The sequence below is a fragment of the Theropithecus gelada genome, chromosome 6 (assembly GCF_003255815.1).
Source record: "Theropithecus gelada isolate Dixy chromosome 6, Tgel_1.0, whole genome shotgun sequence".
Lineage (NCBI taxonomy): Eukaryota > Metazoa > Chordata > Mammalia > Primates > Cercopithecidae > Theropithecus > Theropithecus gelada.
Window position 1 is genome coordinate 112,929,933 of NC_037673.1, and position 18,846 is coordinate 112,948,778.

Here is an 18,846-nt window from a genome sequence, read left to right on the forward strand (position 1 = left end):
CTTCAATTCACCTTAAAACAGTATTGCTTTGCACAATTCTGTTCTGCAAAAGGGTTTTATCCAATGGCATTATCCAATATCATTTTAAATGCTATGCTTAAATGAATGCTGCCTTGGAAACTAAAATAATAATAGGACAGGCCTGGCCTTCTCTGTATGCAATTTCTACTTCTAGAAAGAAGTATACAATAAGTAAAGCATGATCTTGTAGATAGAGTACTCTAAACCACTGATTTAAAGGTTCTCAGTGCTAGCTGATGGAAAGACCAAATAAGCACATTTCAGGCTCTCTGATGAATCAACGAAAAATAAAAATAAAAATCATTATAAGCAAACAACAAAATGGACCTGATAAATCATCTCTTAAAAACTAGATGGAAAAAACATCACACGCTAAATTCCTTTAATATTGCCAGGGACCTACTAAAAGCATACTTTACAAGTCTTTATTAGCCTCTACATTTGAGAGTCTGAATCTAGAAATAGAAATTTCTCTTGGAGTCAGAGAGGTGAGCATTCATAATGGAATAAGTTCCCCCATTCCAAACCCTCCCATAGCATATTGAGAGCTCAGCACTAGAACAGAAGCACTGAAGCCTGGAAAGGAGAGATTAGAAGCAGGAGGATCTTGATCATGCTTATCTCCTAGAGAAGACCAGACTACCATGAAGCCCTCATGGATTAGGAAGGCGAAACAAGAATGGGGAGTTGGTATGGAGGTAACTCAAGCTGAAACCCCAAGGACCCACGGTTGTCTATCCTCTGACTGCAGGTTATAGAGGTTAATTTTCTTTTCATCTCCAGCAACATTGCCCAGAGAAACAAAATATAAACAGAGGTAGACACAGGAGACATGAAATAAGAATAATTTTATTTATAATAAGTGGGAAATTACCCTCTTCTCTTCTAACAAGGTGTACATATCCAATTACTGTTAACAGAATATGCCATATCAGTACTTTTCTGGTGACAACAGGAATGCAGTACACTCTTTATACAAAATTCACAAGGGAGTTTTCCCCTCCAAATCATTCATACTATGTACAAATTATAACACTTTTCAGAGTATTTAGTAGTATACAAACAATAATCAGAATGCACAAACAATACTCATGCACTTTCACAAACACCTCTTTGCAAAGTGCTACCTGTACGATTTGGTCACAGCACACATTACATTCAATTAGCTGTGACCCAGAAATACTGGTTGCATTGCTCCTGGACCTTCTAAATGGTCATCCAAATGATCATGTTTGAGTCAGTGATGGATCCTAAACTTGTACAAGCAGAAAATATGAAACTGAATTGCTTTCGGGTTTCAGTGGAAAGGGACTGATGGTTAATGAGTTAATTCTTTTAGAGGCAATTTAAATCACAGTCATTGTCATGTTAAAATATAAATGTTATTCATATTCATTGATTATTTTAGGTCATTCATTTTCAAAATATTTCGTCTTATGACTACTTCTAAGCCTCCTTGGTTTTTATTTTAAAAGCAAAATCAACATATCTACTGAAGGTTAGTCACAAATTTCACATTGTCAGCAACCTCTAGATTATTTTAAGAAAGGAGAGATTACCAAGAAAATGATCCTCTCTAAGGTTATCTGACACCATTTCTCCACCTTTTGGTTCTGGACATTGAAACCATGTCTGTGAAATAATACTCCAAAAGTGCTAATGTTAACAATAGCTAATGATACAGGAATCCCATGGTAGGCTCTGAGGACTGGAAACTTTGCCTTTAACTGGATTTACTGAACAAATGAGAGGGCAAAAGAGATGATTTTCCCAGAAATGTTGATCTATTCTTCTTTAATTATCATTTTTTGAAGGATCTGTCAGCATGTGCCCAGTGGACATCTCTGCACCCTGTAGCCTGGGGACCTTCCACAGCACCCAGGTGCTCTGCAGTAATAACAGTAATAACAGTGCCTTAGGTTTACCTGGGCTTCAGGCTTTGTAAAAACAGGACATCATTTGATCTGCACCAAAACTCTGAGAGAAAAGCTTGGTTTTCTAATAATCTTACACATAAGGAACATTATTTTCAGGATGATTAATTAAATTAGAGGCTCCTAATATTGATTGATCATCACAATCACCTGATGGGCATTGACTCATAGATGCCCAAACTTCAACCCTGGAGATCAGGTTTGTTTTGGGCAACCCAGTCCCTCAAGCAGCCTCATGCCTAAAATTCTCACTCTAAACTATAGGAATCTAACATTGTCAAAAGAGGTCATAGATCAATACCAGTTTCAAACGTTGGCATCCGTTAGCACATTCAACAACTAACACTGCACAAAAGGATCATTAGGGAATAGTCTCTGTTCTTGGGGGCCTCAAAGATGAGTGGCTTTATGGAATTCATAAAGCATCACTTAGATGAGGTACAAGTACAGGTCATGACCAAATAGAACATGGGTGAAATAATCTGAAGGGAAAAAGTAGAGGAAGCAAGTGACATGCAGGGGCTTTGAGAGTAGGGGAGGTGTCAAAATGGATAACGTAAGCAACAAAAGTCAAATATGCCCATGTTACAGTTAAAGTGTAGAATCAACCCTGCATGATAGAAAGTCTGGAGCACACGCACACACACATACACACACACTCTCTCTCTCTCTCTTTGCAGCTCATCCTCTATCAGCAGAAGATTTACCTTTACAAAGCAGAAGATTTGGGGGGAAACATAAAAATAGGAAACACTTACCTAGTGCTTATGAAGTAACGGGCACTCAAGGGAATGTATACATATGGACTAATTTAATCCTCACAGCAACACTATGAGGCAGATGCTATTAATATTCCATTTTACAGAGGAGGAAACTGAGGCCCAAGGAGCTAGAGAGTGGTGGATTTGAACCCAGGTGCTGGCTTCTCTGCAAGTCATCAGTGACATGCAGTCTCTTCACCCATGCACATCTTTTCCTTCCCACCCACCACTAAGTTTTGACCTGATTGTTAAGTTCAGATATAATAGGTATCTCAGAGGTTGTAATCACAAGAAGCTTTCTCTTTCAGCTTCCTGTCTGCAATTAAACGCAGATGTGCTACAACAACATCAATAATCCCACTAAAGAATTAGTGTGTCTGGACTGACAACGTAACGTATCAGGAGCCATCAACTTTCTGACAGCTATCGTAGGACTTTCAAACATATCTGCCAGATGTTTGTCACAAGGATTCTCCTGAGAGCAAGTCACAGGATTTTGTCTGTAAATTCTGACTGCAGTTTTCTACATTAACCTGAAGAAATGGTGACAAAGGAAAATACAGGCATGCCAATCACTACCCACCAAATGTCACTGACACCAGTCAGAGAATCACTGATTAACCTGGAGAGCACTGCAAGGTGAGCTACAGGCTTTATCCTGCTCTTTAAAATGTCCTAGAATGTATAAAATAACAGTATTTATGGCCTAAAGGCTTCCTCTGATGTACACATTTATTTTAAAAAAGGATTTTGTAGTCAACCACTTTTTAAAATATGTTTTAGTTTGTTAAGTTGAAAATTGCAAAGAACAATATTTGGGTGAAGTGATAAAACACATAACTTTACACAGACTATCTTTTTAGTCAAGAGGAGAAGTTCTATTTTTCCAAGCCAGGGTAAAGGCAGGTGCCATAGAGGACTATAGGAATGAAATGAGATGGTGCATATAAAAAAGCTCTGCAAAACTTTACACTAATTACTTGGTCACTCTCTGGGTCAACTAATGCTTTGGTAATAAATGAAATACTCTGGGTTCATTAAAGGGATGCTCTTCTCCATCCTTCAGCATAGCTACATGAGGCCATGGAGCAATTTAGTTAAGCGGCCCGGGCAGTATAAAGGTGAGACAGCCACCATCTTGGAGGGAGCATCAGGCCACATCCTCTCTACCGGCAGGAAGGTTCAAAACCGATCTATTTTGGTGAGGGGACAGCTATCGGAAAGCTTATTTATTTATTTATTAGTAACACTTACAGGAAGTGTTACTAATGGGGCACTTTTACAAATCCAATAGAAAATAATTTCATAAGTATTGCCAAAACGTTGCCAGATGTGACAAAAACGAATACATTTTCATTCCACCATTGCCAAAATATGCTGGAACATTTTAAAGAGTAAAATTTTTTATGGATTGGGTGTAGGGATAAGTTACTAATGATGGCGATCCTGTCTCCAGGAGAAAAGCATCCTCCTGGCACAGACAAGGAGGAGTTGGCCGTGCTCTAGGGAGCATTCGCTCATTCCCCAGAATCCTTGTGAGTCACCAAAGGACACTTCTCCATTTAGAAAAAAGCAAACTGCTTAGAAAACTATAGAGGGAAAATGAGTACATACAGCACATATGCACATATATTGTTATTAGACAACTACATTATATTACTTTGAATAATACATTACATAACTTTTTATCAGATCTATTTTTTGTGACTGTGTTCAGAAAGTTTTATTAATATATTCACTTTAAACACAAATACATTTCAGTACTTGAAAATCCATTAAGTATAATCTTAGCGAAATTTCTTATAAACCTCGGTGAAACCACCTCTGAACTCCAGGTTCAGTCCCTCAAAGGGATTAAATCTTAAACACACCATCACAACCACAGCTCTGGCGGCTCACACTTGGTGTCATTAGAGTCTATTTAATATGGCAGCTGATGCCTTGTGGTCCCTTGCAAAAGGGGGAGAGCAGAGCCTTGGAGAGAAGTGAATTATAATTGCTTGCCGCAGGACTGTGTGGCGCTGCCTGTGACAGCAGCAAATGGGGAAAATAGGAAGGCATTAGAGAAGGTCTGTTGTACTGATGAAGTGGAATTCCTAGAACACACTGTGCTATAAAATGAGATTTGGCTCCACAGTGCTGGGAGCAAACAATGGACTCAATAGTACCCGGCTTTGGTTGCTGGGCATATTCTAGCTCCTTTAGTCAGAGCAGCCTTTCATTCAAAGGGGCAGGAGCCACACTAGAGAATGGGAAAGAGGGGGTGGATTCCTGGTCCAGAGAAATCCTGAGTGAGATGTTAGGGGGAAAAAACCAACATCCTTTCAACCAGGATGAATAGTACCATGATAAGATAGTTTCTCACACTCCATATGATATAGCAACCACGTCTATCATTTTTTTAAAATAAATAATTACAGAAATGACTGGTGAAATGTGTCCAGCCTTAGCTGGGTTAATACAGATTGTGTTTTGGAAATATCTGTAGTGGAGGATGGATCGTTCTTAATTCTGTATTTCTGGAGAGGAGTGGGAAAAAGAAGACTTCAATGGGTAATGATGGGAGGAGGGCCACAGAGAGCCCTGTAGTAGGAAAGGGCTTTCTACTGTAATAAACAGTAATAAACAGTAGCATCAGTAAAAGTGTTTTAAACCATACATTGTAAAACTACATCCTGCCTTAGAAAGAATTATTATTTGCCGGTACATAGATGGGTAACGGATTCCAACAGTATTAATAATAAGCCAGGAGTTAGAGTTTTTTCCCAACTTGCAAAATTGAGAGGGAAAAAAAAAGAGGAGAGAATGCTTACTCAAAAAGTGTCTCAGGCACTAAAAAGATAGTTGAACTGTTGAAATCAAACTTAACTGTATCCTGTACAAGTAGGAGCAAGCCCGATCTAATGATTTATGGGGCATCAGTTTGCCCCTGAAATATCTACTTTAAAACAGTTTTAGGTTTTTAAAATCCATTTAACAAAAATATTTCCACAAAACTACATCACAGATAAAATACACACATTTATTTGGAGGGGTTCATATGAAGATAATATGTAACAATTTGTATAAAGTATTTGTTCAAAAAGTACTGCATAGCAACCAACTTTGTGGAGAAGATTCTGCATTTTAAGACTTGCCTTGGTGAGAGGTGGGTGGTGAAGTCCAAATGATCCTTTCTTGGCCTACCTTCTTAAAAGGTTTCAATTAAGTACATACATACAAGCATATATACATATAAAACAAATATTCAATACCTTTTGGGAGTTTCATGTCAAGAAGCCCTGGAACCAACAATCCCCGGCTATGGAGAAAGCTCAGTTCCCCAACAGGGCCTCCTCCCTAAGCCAGGAGAGGCAGGCTTGGGCATTGAGATGGTCAACAGCAGATGCTGCCCATTCCTGTCTTATTTGTTGAGATTGTCAGGAGGGTGCCAATTAGTGCCTATTTTGATGAAGGTTTTTGTGTTGTGAACATCTGTCCACTAGCATCTGGTCAGGGCCCAAGTCCATTTCACAAGAAACACCAAACAGCTGTCAGATGGTTCTGACTTTGGGTGAATACCAAATGAACACAATCCTCTCTGCTACTGGGAAGGAGGGGCCCCAGTTCCCATTATCCAGCTCCAGAGACACCCAGTCTCCAAGCTGTTGTTAGCACATTCCCTAACCCCTGACCAACAAGTTCCTTATTTTTGTGAATCATGTTCTGCCCACCCGAGTAAACTGGAATGGATAAAGCCACAATTAACTCTTGTTTGCTTGAGAGCTAATGATCAGTTCAACCCTTGTTTCTCTTCTTGACTCACCCAACTTCTTTTCTATCTCCTCATTACACCTCAGTGAAGTAGGGGTGAAGGCAGGCTCAAAATAGGGCTTTACTTTCCAAATTACCCACTTTGCTGTTTAGTGGTTCAACTATTTGATTTTGTGAAGGACAAGTATTTAGAGCCCATGACTCAATTTGACAATTCAGTTTATTGGTACAAGTAGTTAATGCCACATATAACAAAGTTTTATTATACAAAATAAACTTGTTTGTATCTATACATTGGTTTTGAGTCAAACATTAAGTTAACAGAGCCAGGTGCAGTGGCTCATGCCTGTAATCCCAGCTACTTGGGAGGCTGAGGCAGGAGGGCCACTTGAAGCCAGGAGTTCTGGACTAGCCTGAGCAACATGGCAAGACCCCCTCTCCAAAAAAAAAAAAAAAAAAAAAAAAATTGTAAAAATTATCCAGGCTCAGTGTGCACCTGTAATCCCAACTACTCAGGAGGATTACTTGAGCCCAGGAGCTCAGGGCTGCAGTAAGCTATGATCATGCCATGCCACTACACTTCAGCTTGGGCAACAGAAGGAGACAAGTCTCTAAAAGATAAATACATATTTTTTAAAAATCTAATTAATTAACAGAGATCTTTGGGCCCTCTTTGTTAGTGAAAATTCCTGAGTACTGTGTTTCCAAATACACAATCTACATTACCTACAATCTAAACACTGCATTCAGAACACTCACCCAGTGAGGAAACACTTGATATTATGACCTCAGAGTTTCTTCCTCTGAGAACAGAAGACAGGAAGGCTATAGCTCAGGGCCTCATGGGCCTGATAAACATAGGCTCCTAACTGGGCACTGGACCCAACAAAGGCAAATAAAAACTGTAGCAAAACACAGTCACCTAACCCCTAATGCCTTATTTAATATTTTAGAAATATCCAATAGGATCTAATTTAGCTCTCTGCACATGGTAGGCATGTACTGTGTTTCCTAAATAACATGAAATCATGATTATTTACTCAGTTATTTTAAACCAAGCTCTGACACACAAAAGAAAATAGAGACAGAAACTGACAGAAAGATTCATCTGGACACTATCATCTCCTCATCATCCTGTCTTTTTAGTTTTACTTGTCAAGAACCCATATCCTGCTGGTGACAAAAACATTGAATTTATCTAATTATATTAGGAGGATTTGGTGTCAAATATTAATAGCTAATTTTTATTGTACCATCATTCTGGTGCATACTGTTTCATTTAATCATCAGACTCCCTTTATGAGGTAGGTGCCATTAGTATCTCCCCTTTACAGATGACGAATACGAGGCGCAGAGATGTTAAGTAATGTTCCCAAGATCTCACAGCCAATAGAATAGCAACCTCCAGAGCCCAAACTTTTAACTACTCTATCGTAACACCCCTCTAGAAGAAAAGCTGACTTCCAAGTGTCATTTTGGTGTTCAGCTTCATTTTGTGTGTGTCTAGCACTAATATGGTTTTAGTTGTTCTTCATGATCTGAGTTTCAAAACTGGAAAATCACTGTTACCAGTAACCATTTTTATAGAACACACGTCAGTCACTCTGCTGCTGTGAGCTGGATGTACTTGGAGTGTTGCAACGTTACCTTCATAATCCACTGAGAATGCCATCATTATACATGCAAAAAATAGCTACTGTGTCTGAAATTTACTCTCTCCACTTTCTGCAGACTCTGGTGTATGCTTACTCTTCATCCAAGAAAAAGCAGAGTTGGCACTATTGTCAGAAAAGTACTTAACACCACCGTTTAGGTTGCGGGTGTGCTTCTCTTCTTAATATCTTTAGAGAATAATCTTTAAAGTGCTTGGATCTACTCTTTGAAGGTTTGGAATAGAAAAATGTGTTGAAGTTTGAGAACTCCTCTCTGAGGACTAATTATATCATAAACTTTGAGGCTGTCTGGTCAAACACATCCCACCCAATGGTGGTTGAAATACTTTTCTTTTTGCTTTTTGAGAAAGTCTCACTCTGTCTCCCAGGCTGCAGTGCAGTGGCACAATCTCCACCTCCTGGGTTCAAGCAATTCTCGTGCCTCAGTCTCCCAAGTTGCTGGGATTACAGGCGTGAGACATCACTCCTGGCTAATTTTTGTATTTTTAGTAGAGACGGGATTTCACCATGTTGCCCAGGCTTATCTCAAACTCCTGGCCTCAAGCAACTGGCTTGCTTTGGCCTCCCAAAGTGCTTTTCTGAATACTTGTAATTTTTAGTTAAACTAACTGAAGAAGTTCTTATAGATTTATTTAGACAGAACTTATTTTATCACATGTAGCTTTTTTGCACATACAAAATAGAAAATAAAAGTGAGGTTAATTGGTTAAGGTAGTCCTAAAACCTGTGTTAGACTTTGTATTCTGGATATGGCTTCAATTCACAGTCATCGGTGTGTGTTTTTTCTAATGTTGTCTTCTATACCATCAAGAGCACTGGTGATGTGCACATTTTAATTTATTCAAAATCTTTCAAACCATGTATCATAAACTTAACAATCTAGCTGCTGACTAGATGGTAGCATCCTCTGTGTGTTTTGTCACCTTTCATGGGATCTAAACAAAAGTGCTTGTGCTGAGATTCAGTAACACTAGAGGGCAGCCTCCAAGTAAAGTTTGAAACAAGCGATAGCACAACTATGCAATAATGTGGCATGTAATGGATAAATAATCTATAATTCGGTTTCTCGGCATTATGATACCAACTCAAATACGGTGTCCCAACATTTTTAAAAAATCAAATCATTCCTTAATTTTTACTTCTAATATGCCTTTAAAATAAGACATCCAAGCAAACAGTTTCATAAAGGTTCTCTAGAACCTTTCTAGATATTCGGTTTGTTAAAGCCCCTTGAAAATAGTTGATTTTTCCAATCCTGTTTTGTTTTCCTTTTGTTACTCAGCTTCTTTTTAAAATACAGAATGAGAATAAAAACATTCATGTTACAAGTTTTATTTAGAAACCCCACAAAGAAAAATGCAACATGAAAGATAAATATAGAATACCCATCTTTTTTAATTTTTATTTTGCTTTAAGTCCTGGGATACATGTGCTAAACGTACAGGGTTGTTACATAGGTATACATGTGCCATGGTGGTTTGCTGCACCTATGAATCCATCATCTAGGTTTTAAGCCCCGCATGCATTAGAGAATACCCATCATTTAAGGATTCTTTTAAATAGTATAAGTATTAGCTAAACTAGTAGAGACATCAAAAGATTCTTCTGGACAACTGTACCGTATCAACACTTAAAGGTTGAAACCATAAAATGAAATTTGTGATTCCCCAATCATCTATGCAATGAAGATTTACTTATTCCTAAGTAAAATATCACTGAACACATTTTCCTGTCCACTATATAAGCGGTGTTCAATTTTAGCACAATGCAGCAAAAAAAGAAAAAAAAGGCCTAGCTGTCTGATTAACACTATCTTATTAAATCAACACAATTTAAGCGTTATTTGTGTTTTGTGAATTACATCATCTGTAACATCTCAGTTGCACATGGCAATTTAAAAGATAAATACTCATATAAATATGTCCAATATTGAGATGGGGTGAGAGGGAGAACACATGTATATCTAATTTCAGAATTTAAAAACTTTCATAAAGTAAAATTGTTTGGAATGAAATAAACAGGAACTAGGTGGCTCCATATATGCCCCGATTTTTACATGAACAGACCATTTAGCGCTTGGTCCTCCTGCCTATTTGTAACAGTGGTTTTTATAGATGCAATGAACGTGCTTCCGTCTTCCTCGTGTTAGCCACCTCATACTATGATATGAATCTCCCTAAGGTTGAAGAAAGTGGTCCCAACTGCCAGATCAAATGGCGACAGTTTAAACACACTCAATCTTAAAAACTTTAGCACTCTTTGTGAAGAGCTGAGGGTGAGCACAATAGGACTAGTGAAAGATTCTCCCCTGGCCTGAAAGCTTGGGAGGATGAATAACTCCTCCCTCCTCAGGCCCAGTCCCAATGCGCCAGAAGATAGTTACCCCCCTGAGATTGAGAGAGGCCATCAGGGTATCACGTAGCAATTACGTCAGACTGGGACACTTCCTGTTTAGAGGAGACTATAAAACCCCTGCCCCGTCCTCACTTGGGGCTGACGCCATGTTAGGCCTCAGCCTGTGTGCAGCTAGGGTCTCATGAAAACCGCATTGCTCCACACCGACCTGTGTTGTTTGTTGGTGTGCTCTCGGAGTTCCGACCAATAAGAGAGCGTTGCAACTAGGTGTTGGACTTTGGTGTTGTGCTTATTATGTGTCACTTAAATACGGTTTATAACAGCAATTAAATGTTTTGTCTGTAAACCTGGGTTCCCGTCCTGGCCAATGCCACAACCATCCACTCAGCTCCCCAGAGGTGATACCTTGGAACCATTTTTTACTCCTTCCCCTCCTTTACCCGACACATCTAACTGGCCCCAAATCCTGTTGGCTGTACCATGCCAACATACCCAAAATCTGTTTCCTTTCTCCACTCACAGTCCTAGCAGATTTATACTTCTAAAACACATATCTGGTGACATCATCCTCTTGCTGAAAAGCTTCAGCCACCTGCAGCACCCTGGGCAGAACCCTCCACAAGCTGCCTCAATGCCTCCTCTGTCTTCAGGGCTTCCCCACATCATGTTGTCCCTGTGCTCCCGTCACCAGGAGGGCCCCTTGCTGTTCAGGGGCCAAGTCCTACATTCCCCATCTCTGGGCCTTGCTCCTGCCTTTCCCTTCACCCCACTGTTCCTCCTCCCCCTTGCCTCCCAAATACGGAGACCTCACTCCGCAATTGAAATGCTTCCTCCTTCAATGGAGCCCAGCCCGATCTCCCAGCTGGACAGAGCCACTTTTCGCCTTCTTAGCATCTTCTGCATTCTGCATTTGGGACAGAGAATAGTCAGACCTTACACTAGAAAGATTTTTCACATCTCTACCTTCTTCACTAAAATGTGGGCCTACAGTAGGTATGCAAACAGTAAATTCTGAACTAGTTCATCGCTGTCTCTCTGCAGTGTGTAGAACTTTTCCTTGCCAAGAGTAGGTGCTAAATATATTATCTATTGAATTAAATTGAGCTGCTGCTTTCACTAGATCTAGTAGCCTGAACCAGAGTACAATGACCTTTGTCAGAGGGAAGATTCACTTAGGTTGTGCCATGCAGTCTATTTCATTCCTTGCTAAAAACGTGTTTGTTTTATAGGTATGAGTTGCAAGTCCCAGGAGGATATTCCTGACAGAGTATCTAATTCAAACTTCTGTCCCTCCAGTTCTACCCTGTGCCAGGGTCAAAACTGCCACCCTTATGTAACTATTTATTTTTATCCCGACCATAAAATAGGACTAGAATCCCAAATAAAATCACCTACCATTTGCCATTTGATATTTCTTAGGGTGACTTTGACTCAAGACTCTAAGAACCTCCAGAGACAGTGAGTGTCCCCTCCTAGCAATGGTATTTCACCGAGAAGTAGGAATTTAGGTCCCGGTTGCACTAAAGCCTCAGATGAAATCCTCAAAAAGCTACTTCTAAACTTGTTCTGTGTCAGGATTCACTTCAGTGTAATAGGAGCCATGTGAGAACAACTAGGATTGGACAATTTTAATACTTTTTAAATTTTAAATACTGAGTAAACAACACAGCGATATGGAGGAGCACAAAACTCAGATTCATATGGTTTGGGACCTTGTCCAGGCCCTTCCCTTACCAGAGGTGTGCTCTTAGGCAAATTACTTGACCTCTTTGAACCTGTTATCTCATCTTTAAATTGGGTGTAATAATACCTATCCTGCCTAACCTGGAGGGTTGTGATAAGACGAAATAAGGCAATGTTTATAAACACACTTTGAAAAATACAAGCACTATATAAACAGTCTTTATTGTTAATAATAACACCATTAAATACAGTCAGTAAGCCTGACTTCTAATTGTATTGTAGAACTCAGCAAGACTAATTTGGGGAAACGTATCTCCTTCCTGGGCAGAACAGCCCTATCTAAACACCTCAAAGCTGGGAGCCAATCTATTCTCTCCCCAACAAGGTGCCACCCAGGAAGGTGTGTTGAGCACTTTAAACATGGCCAAGGAAAAACAATAAAAGATGCAAATACATTATGATTACTTTTCACAGAACAGGCAAGTTAAGACTAAGTATGGTTGACGACTTGCATTGTCCTATTCGTACATTTAAAACGCTTTCATGTTCTACACAGAATTTGCATTTCAATAACAATGTGATAATGTCAAGTTATTCACAACATTTCAAAGGCTTGTCTTGCACACCTGGCATGTTGGAAGATCTGCTGGAGAACTCGATGTAGCTGTTTTCTAGCAGCAAAGGCAATTACATTGTCCTTTTAATTCTTGGGAACGGATGTGTTTGGGCAATATTAACAGGTTTTGTGTTTTGGACACAACAAAATATGAAAACGAAAGCATCACACTCGGAGATATCCCTGGAGAATTAATTAACCAGCATATTGAACATGTTGAACTTCCCCTCATCACAAATGAGAGGAAACACCTTGTAGATAAAAGTTGACTTTTTAATAGAAACCTTTCCCTGTACTCTGAACATCCCTTTATAGTTAAAAAAAATGTATCCAAAAGATGTGTTACCTTTTCTCTTGACTACATATGAAACTACTCTGCTTTTTCTAACTTTTGACATCTCCTCCTTGGACAAAGGTGGGATCATGCAACAGAGAGGACGTTTTTTCTATTAAAAGTAAAGCCATACTGCATGCTGTCAGACACATACTCTAAAACTTATTTTAGATAACCACTACCCTGGAACACAGTACAGCAAATATTATGAATCAATTTAATTTCAGTAATTTCTCATTAAGGTGCCTACAGATCGGTAAGTCTAATTGTAAAAGCTAAGTATTTATAATTCATAAGCATAATTACACTAAACTAGATGGGTTATATGCTATTAGGGTTTTGTATAAGCTACAAAATAATTGTTCACAGAGAAATTTAATTCATAAATTGGCATTAATATATCTAGCCTTTATTAGACCCTCTAGTTAAAAGTTGAATGTAAATAGCACATTAACATCCTTATTTAGGTTTTTGATATCTGTTCTAAAACTCATGACACAGGAAAAAGTACTTTTAATCAAAAATAAGGCCCACTCTTTCCGGTGAGGAGTCTGGAGACAATGTGCAGAAATGGCACCTCGAAAGGGGAAGGAAAAGGAAGAACAGGTCATCAGCCTCTGACCTCAGGTGGCTGAAGGCGAAAACGTATTTGGTGTCTGCCATATCGTTGCATCCTTCAATGACACTTTTGTCCATGTCACTGATCCTTCTGGCAAAGAAACCCTCTGCCGTGTGACTGGTGGGATGAAGGTGAAGGCAGACTGAGATGAATCCTCGCCATATGCTGCTATGTTGGCTGCCCAGGATGTGGCTCAGAGGTGCAAGGAACTCCGGGCCACAGGAGGCAATAGGACCAAGACCCCCGGACCTGGGGCCCACTCGGCCCTCAGAGCCCTTGCCCCCTCTGGTATGAAGATGGGGCAGATTGAGGACATCACCCCCATCCCCTTTGGCAGCACCCGCAGGAAGAGGGGTCGCCGTGGTCGCTATCTGTGAACAAGACTCCTCAAAATATTTTGTTAATAAATTGCCTTCATGGAAAAAAAAAAAAGATGCCCAATTCTCCACATTGTCTACAATATTCCCTAGTTGTTATGTTTAGTACTTTGTAAAGGGTACACTTGGACAATGGAAATGCTACTAGGTCCAGTACTTCTGTAGTATGCTTTTATTTGAAAGAACTGGGGCACCACTTAAAATCTCATTCAATCTTTGGAAGGAATGGCCTCAAATCCAGCCAGAAGCCAGTAAATATCAGCAATTTTGATAGGTAAATTCCTTTAGAATTAGAAATGATTCCTCTGAAGATTCAAATACTCCACACCACTTACAAATTTCAGTTGTTCCCCAAGTGATATTTCATTCTTTGTATGACCATTCTGAAATGATGTAGAATCACATTTTTCATTGTAATGAGAATCTAGTGTGGTTTGCATGGCAAGACAAAGGAAGCAAGTTCATGTCACTACTGGCTGAAAATACTCTACCTAAATACAGCCTCCAAGGCATACAAAAGAAAATCTGTAATCAGAAATCATTAATTAAGGTTAATTAAAGTCCACATTGTATTTGACTGACATCCATACAAAAAGTACTCTTTACTTTTCTTAAGGCTACGTGTGCAATGTTGTGTCTAACCCGACACCCAAGAGTAATCACAATCTTGTTATCATTTGAGAGGAGAATGAACTCAATTCAACAAAATTCTTTTTAATGAAAAAAGCTTTGATCTTAGTCCCACTGTTCTCCTCCATTCCATGTCTTTTGTTGTTGTTTAAACATTTAGCCTATGCAAATATGGTAAAATGAACAGAACCTATTTTCTTACCCTGCTAAATAATCAGGGGTCCATAATACTGAATTTACAAATGCACATTTTCTTTGCTTCTTGGAGATATCTGAGGGGAAGTGGAGAAGGGCTGGGAGATAATTGAAGCCTCTGGGTGAGCCAGACCACATGATCAAAAACTGCTGTGACACTTAAAAGTGTTTCTCCACAAGAAATTCCGGTGCCTAGAAGCCTGGTGAAGCCAGTAGCAATTAAGGCCATGTTATCCTTTTAATTTACTTCACATTATTGGCCTCTAAAATCAATCCTTTAGTGTGGTTGGGTAAGGGATGGGTCAACAAAATAGGCACGTGCATTAAAAATGCTTGTTGATCTTACACAAAAATTTTGGCAGGCTGGATCTGGAGAAATTTAAAACGCTGCTTTGAAGCTCACTCTGAAATAAAAACTAGTCATTTTCTAGTAAAAAGGAAAAAAATATGACTAATTTTCTAGATTAGTCCCATTTGTAAGGAATTCAAAGTTTCTTCTTCTAAATCAGCCTAGATTTTCATTTATGCTTTACATGTCTTGAATTCAGCACTGTTTGCTTCCAGTGTGAGATTATTTTATGTTTTAATCTACAAAGGAATTAAATTGCTTGGCTTAGACTGGCAGGAGTCCTTGAAAGTCCACTTGAGAAATGGAAACTGAAACATGAAGTGTACCACTATCTGTTACACAAGGCCAAATTTGCCTAACAGAAGCAAGCTGTGTTCTACATCACACGTGAAGCACATAAATCACCGGAATGTGGGTATGTGTATCACCCTCTTACAGCAATTTACTCCCCAAATCCTTTCTTGACCAAGTCACACAACGTATACACCACTGGAGAACATTTTCTAATCAACCCTACAGTCACAAACCTAAAAAAAAAAAATAGCAAAATATTGAAATTATTAAATAAATGAAAAATGTTCATATACTATTCAAGAGTTGACAAAGCAGCAGACCCACCGTCCAAAATGTATGTGCCTTTTGTTGCAAAATACAGTAAAATGGTCTGTGGCTCCTTAGCAATGAGTGTCAAGCGTAAAAAAGGAAAGGTTAAACCTGAAGTAAAGCTCTACATGTTTCCATTGCCAAAATAACACACAACACACAGCAATCATGATGTCATTTTATTTATTTAGTAATCTGCAGAGCCAAAACGAAATTATGAAGCTGAAATTTTAAGCAAAGTCGTGAATGCCCTCATTTACCTCCACATTTGTGAATAGCCTTAATGAAGAGTTTGCACCCCTTTGCTTTCTTGTTGAAATATGAAAGTGACATCAGCCTCTGGACTGTATTTTGATTTATTTATTTTTTTTGCCAGCAAGACTGAGCAAGAGGCAAATCCTGGAGTAAATATCAGCTGGATGTGCACATAACAAGGTCCAGGGAGACACTCTCAGAAGTTGCCTCTTTTAATCCAACACTGAATTATATGAGAAGCGGTTTTCAGTTTTTCAGAGCACAACTGCCAAAATAACTGCAAGGCTTGCAAGCCCTAGTATATCTCAAACCTTTCCCAAGACACCCCAACACTATCTGAGGCACTGAAACTATGGCAACCGAATAAGAAAGCAGCCTCCATGATTAATAGATGAAGATCCCAGCGACAGTGTCTAGCTAGGGCCATCATTCATGATACAAGAAGAATTAGCACAGAATCCATCTCGAAAACCATTAACAAGTATTCTTATAAAAATCAACTCCACTGTCATTCTGCCGCGTATACTTGAGTTTAGAATGCTATAAACAATTTGGTTTCTATTTATCACTCACTATGCAGGAATGAGAATGTTCTTAGAAACTCAGATGCTCATGTTTTAAAAATAGTGAAAGGCTTAATAGAATGGTTTTCCACCTGGGTATTTGAGGCCTAAGAACAAATACATTGAAAAACCAAAATATGTGAATGAAGTCAAGTGGCTCTCTGGGTAGAAAGGCGGAGGGACAGTTGTTGAATTGTTTTGAGTGTTTTTTTGTGGAATGCAATTTTGTGTAAAGCATTCCATTTTCAGGAAAGGAACATTTCCATTCAGCCGCTCAATCAGTATTCTCTCAGTTTCCTCATTCAAGGACAGTAGGAGTCTGGGGGAGGGGGGGGGGGGAAGTGCTGAAGTCGCTGCAATATTAATGAAAAGATTGAATATTCTTCTTTAAAAAACGAATCAGGAATAGGAACAGGGAAAGAAGAATGGATCCATCACAGAGAGCTTGTCTGTAAAACTCTCATAGAACATTAAACCATAATTAATACAATCTTTATTTCTTCCCAGTCTCTAACAATGTTTATTTTCCAATGGCATGTTTTCATTGTATTTAATGCCAGATCCTGTTCTGTTCTATAAATGCTTCAAATCAAATCATGGCCAAAGGCTGGTCTTTGAAGCGTAGAGGGGCAAAAGGGCTAAGAAAAGGGGTGAACAGCACCAATTTTAGAGCTGCTTCTGCTAAATTTTTTTAATTGGCATGGGTTCTTTGAATTTAATTTTCTACAGATGACAATTATAGGTTAGTTGGAAATTCCTAGAAAGCACCCAGGAATATTAAAAGAAAGCTTCAAGTCTAAAGGCTGCATGAGGAAATATCTATTACTAACAATACTTTCAAAGCAACAGTCACCATACTGGCTGCTAAGAAGGATCTGAAACTTCAGTCCTTGCAGCATGTTAATTACTGATTTATCTCACACTCTTTCCATTCCCTTTCCACTTACAGAGTTTGAGAACATTTTATTTCCTACATGAAAATAACTGTAACTCTAAGCCATGGAGGCATTCCTAGAAAACATAATGGTAGCAGGGAATTGTGGTGATAACATCAATTTATTTCCCCTTCAGCTGTGCCTTTTAGAAGTCAGATTTTTCTCACTGATAAGAACTTGTGTGACTATCATTTGAATCAAATTTCAGGTTTTGTAGTAGTGTGTCTGTCAGTAGAATAACTGCTATCTCTACTGGGGTCAGCCAATTATTTCCTGCCTTTGGTGTGGAAGGCAGTAGTTTGCTTTTGCTGGGAGATTCACACTCTCCCAAACTGATTTCAGGCTTGGCCAGGGAAGAGTGACTTGGCAGATGCATGGCCACCCTGAAGACCTTCTTCCAGAAGGCCTAGCCACAACCTCCTCAAGGGTTCCAATCAGCAGCCGGGTTTCTCTCCTAAGACAGGTGTGGTCCTTGGGAATTCAACTCATCCCTAAAATAGTCATTATGGGTTGCTTTCAGATTCTACATGTAGGTGCAGAGTGTACATTTTATTATTAAAATGTTAATAAGTGACAGGTATCATTTTTAAAGAGCTATCCCTTGGGCTCCTGTTTGATATAAGGCTCTGCTTGTTGTTGTTATTATTTTTTATATATAGTGTTTTTTTCCTTCCATGTTTCGGGTGTGATATTTCAAATTCCGAAGTTTCCCTGCTTCCTGTTTCCCTGCAAGTGTCGTGTTCACATGCTCCTCAACTTAAAACCCAAGACATTATGGCCTGTTTATGGTATGAATGTTTATTTCTAGTCCAAAGGTTGTTTCCTTTTGCATCATCTCTTTATATTACAGATTCAGAGCCATTTCCTTTTGTACTATTTCCCCTGCCCCCCACAATAAAGGTACTATCTGCTTTTTCAAAATCCATTCCTAGGGCATTTTTCATAACTACTCTTACCCAAGTAAAAATAATACCTTATGTTGAATGACTGCTTGTTGTGTGCCCAGCATTGTGACATGCATTTTACAGATGTTACTGTGCTATGCATTTTACAGATGTTATCACATTTATTCTTCTCAGAACCATAACGTTATCATCATACAAGCACTTTGCAAATGAAAACTGAAGGAGAAAAGAAACTGGCTTAAAGTCCCACTGTTAGTAAATGGCAAAACAAATCCATGTGTATTG

General features: G+C 39.0%; 1 protein-coding gene and 1 pseudogene across 3 annotated transcripts in view; one reads left to right on the top strand and one right to left on the bottom strand.

Moving 5' to 3' along the window:
- Window positions 1-18,846, bottom strand: part of SEMA6A (semaphorin 6A) — a 133,215-nt gene that overhangs the window by 107,189 nt on the left and 7,180 nt on the right. The window lies entirely within an intron of this gene.
- LOC112626053 lies at window positions 13,665-14,175 on the top strand (annotated as a pseudogene). The gene has a single exon (XR_003119822.1). The product of XR_003119822.1 is annotated as a 40S ribosomal protein S14 pseudogene (transcript).